Raw genomic sequence first — 3,183 nt, forward strand, 5'->3', positions numbered from 1 at the left:
AGTAGTGGCAGCAGCGAAAAACCCACCAGCAGCAGCTTCAGTGGCAGCAGCAGCAGTGGACCCAGCAGCAGCAGCTTCAGCTGCTAACAGACCCAGCAGAGGCAGCTTTAGCAAAAGCAGTTCCAGCAGCAGGGGTGCGGATCTGCAGGGCGACAGCTGCCAGGCTTGGTTTGCCCTGCAGGAAAACCCAGTGCCCAGCTCCAGAAATCAGAACAGCAGCCCAATGACCCAGCCAGCAACTTGACTGAGACCAAAATCATCCAAGGTAACTGGGATTGCACCAGGGAAGGGTCTCACCTGGTCACAAGCCGACTTGGATCCCTCAACAGACCAGAAATCTTAACCTTTATGTTGATAGAGGATCTGGTTGTTATAATAACTACTCTGGCATACATACTTGGGGCTGTTTTTGACTGGATGGCTACAGTATTTAGTTAACTTTTAGAATCTACCTGTATTTTATTCCACTCAGCCTACTTGAATACTCGCATAGCAGGGAAACTCAACCCCTAGGAGCACCTTTGTAGATACTCTGAGAGTCTTAAGAGCCACACCTAATACCTTAAGCTCCTACCCTGAAAATATATAACATCAAATCAATTGATACAGCTAAGAATGCCCAGCTAGTTAGAAAATCCAAGCATTAACTTAATCCAAGATGCAAAAATATATACATTATAACACAAGAAACACTAAAAAGCAAGATGATATAAATCCACCTAAAAGTATTAATGCATCAGAAATGACCTCCAGTGAGAAAGAGTTAGAGGAAATGCCCGAGAAAGAATTCAAAAGGATGATTGTAAATATGTTCAAAGAAGTCAGAGAACAAATCAAAGGAGTCAAAGAGGAACTTAAAGAGGAAATCAAAGGAATCAAAGAAGATGCAGTTTAATGAACTAAAGAAGGCAATATAAGACATAAATAAGGAAATAGAAATAATAAAGAAAAAACAGTCAGAATTACTAGGAATGAAGAACACAGTTAATTGGGGGTGTGTGGGGGGGGAACTCTGTAGAAAATCTCAGCAGTAGAATTGATGAAGGAGAGGACAGAATATCTAAGTTAGAATATCAGGTGGCAGATCTAATACAGTCCAACAAAGAGAAAGATAAACTTATAGAAAAGTATGAGTGGGAATTTCAAGATATTTGGGACACTATGAAAAGATCAAATGTAAGAATTCAGGGCATAGTAGAAGGAGAAGACTTCCACTCCAAAGGCATAGTAGGCATCTTCAACAAAATATAGAAGAAAATTGTGAAAATGGCAAGCTTACCAAAAGCAATCTACACATTTAATGCAATCCCTATAAAAATTCCAAAAGCATACTTCTGGAAATAGTAAAAACAATCCAAAAATTCATTTGCAATCACAAAAAACCTCGAATATCTAAAATAATACTGAGCAACAAAAATAAGGCTGGTGGCATAACCATACCTGATTTTAACCTATGCTACAGAGCCATAGTAACAAAAACAGCATTGTACTGGCACAAAAACAGACATGTACATCAGTGGAACAGAATAGAGGACCCATATATAAGCCTAAGTAGCTATCCCAGCTGATATTCCATAAAAATGCCCAAAATACTCATTGTAGAAAAGACAGCTTCTTCAGCAAATGGTGTTGGGAAAACTGGATGTATATCTGCAGAAGGATGAAAATAGATTCTTCTCCCTTGCCATGCAAAAGAATTAAGTCCATACTGATTAAAGACCTTAACATCAGACCTGAAACTCTGAAACTGCTAGAGGAAAAATTAGGAGAAACCCTTCAACATGTTGGTCTTGGCAAAGATTTTCTGAATACAACCCAAATTGCTCAGGCTATAAAACCACAGATTAATCACTGGGACCTCATGAAATTACAAAGATTTTGCACTGCAAAGGACACAGTGAAAAAAGCAAAGAGGCAACCTACAGAATGGGAAAAAAATCTTCTATCTCATAGAGGATTAATATGTAGGATATACAAAGAACTCAAAAAGTTAAATAATAAGGAATCAAACAAGCCAATCAAAATATGGGCTATGGATCTAAATAGAGCATTCTCAAAGGAAGAAATATGAATGGCATATAAGCATCTAAAAAAATGTTCTATGTCACTCTCCATCAGTGAAATGCAGATTAAAACTACATTGAGGTTCCATCTCAGTCCTGTCAGTTTGGCCACCATCATGAAAACAAATGATCATAAATGTTGGTGGGGATGTGGAAAAAGAGGAACCCTTCTACACTGCTGGTGGAATGCAATCTGGTCTAGCCATTGTGGAAATCAGTGTGAAGGTTCCTAAAACAGCTAAAGATTGATCTACTGTATGACCCAGCTATAGCACTCCTAGGCATATATCTGAAGGAAGCATCTCATTTCCTTAGAAGTATGTGCTCAACCATGTTTATTGCTGCTCCATTTATAATAGCTGGGAAATGGAACCAGCCTAGATGTCCCTCAACTGATGAGTGGATAATGAAGATGTGGCACATTTATAAAATGGAGTTCTATTCAGCGGCAAAGAAAAATGAAGTTATGAAATTCACAGAAAAAGGATGGACCTGGAAAGCATTATACTAAGTGAGGTAACCCAGGCCCAGAAAGCCAAGAGCCACATGTTCTCTCTCATATCTGGATCCTAGCTACAGATGACTGGGCTTCTGTGTGATAATGAAAATATTTTTAGCAGACCAGTAAGTTAAAAAGGAGACATAAAGGGAAGAGATAGGAAGGGAAAAGTGTACCTAATAGGTTGATATTGTATATATGTAAGTACAATGATTGTGATGGGTAGGTAATATGATGGAGAATTTAATTTCAAAGGGGAAATGTGCGGGTGGGGAGGGAGGGAATTACCATAGGATTTTTTTTTGTTTATTTATTTATTTATTTATTTATTTATTTATTTATTTATTTGAGAGTGACAGACAGAGGGAAAGAGGCAGATAACGAGCGAGAGAGAAAATGGGCACGCCAGGGCCTCTAGCCACTGCAAACGAACTCCAGACATGTGTGCCCCCTTGTGCATCTGGCTAACGTGGGTCCTGGGGAGCCGAGCCTCGAACCAGGGTCTTAGGCTTCCTAGGCAAGTGCTTAACCGCTAAGCCATCTCTACAGCCCAGGATATTTTTTTATAATCATGGAAAATGCTAATAAAAATTTAAAAAAAAAAAAGAAAAATAAATAAAT

This window comes from Jaculus jaculus, chromosome 15, assembly GCF_020740685.1.
Source record: "Jaculus jaculus isolate mJacJac1 chromosome 15, mJacJac1.mat.Y.cur, whole genome shotgun sequence".
Taxonomy (NCBI): domain Eukaryota; kingdom Metazoa; phylum Chordata; class Mammalia; order Rodentia; family Dipodidae; genus Jaculus; species Jaculus jaculus.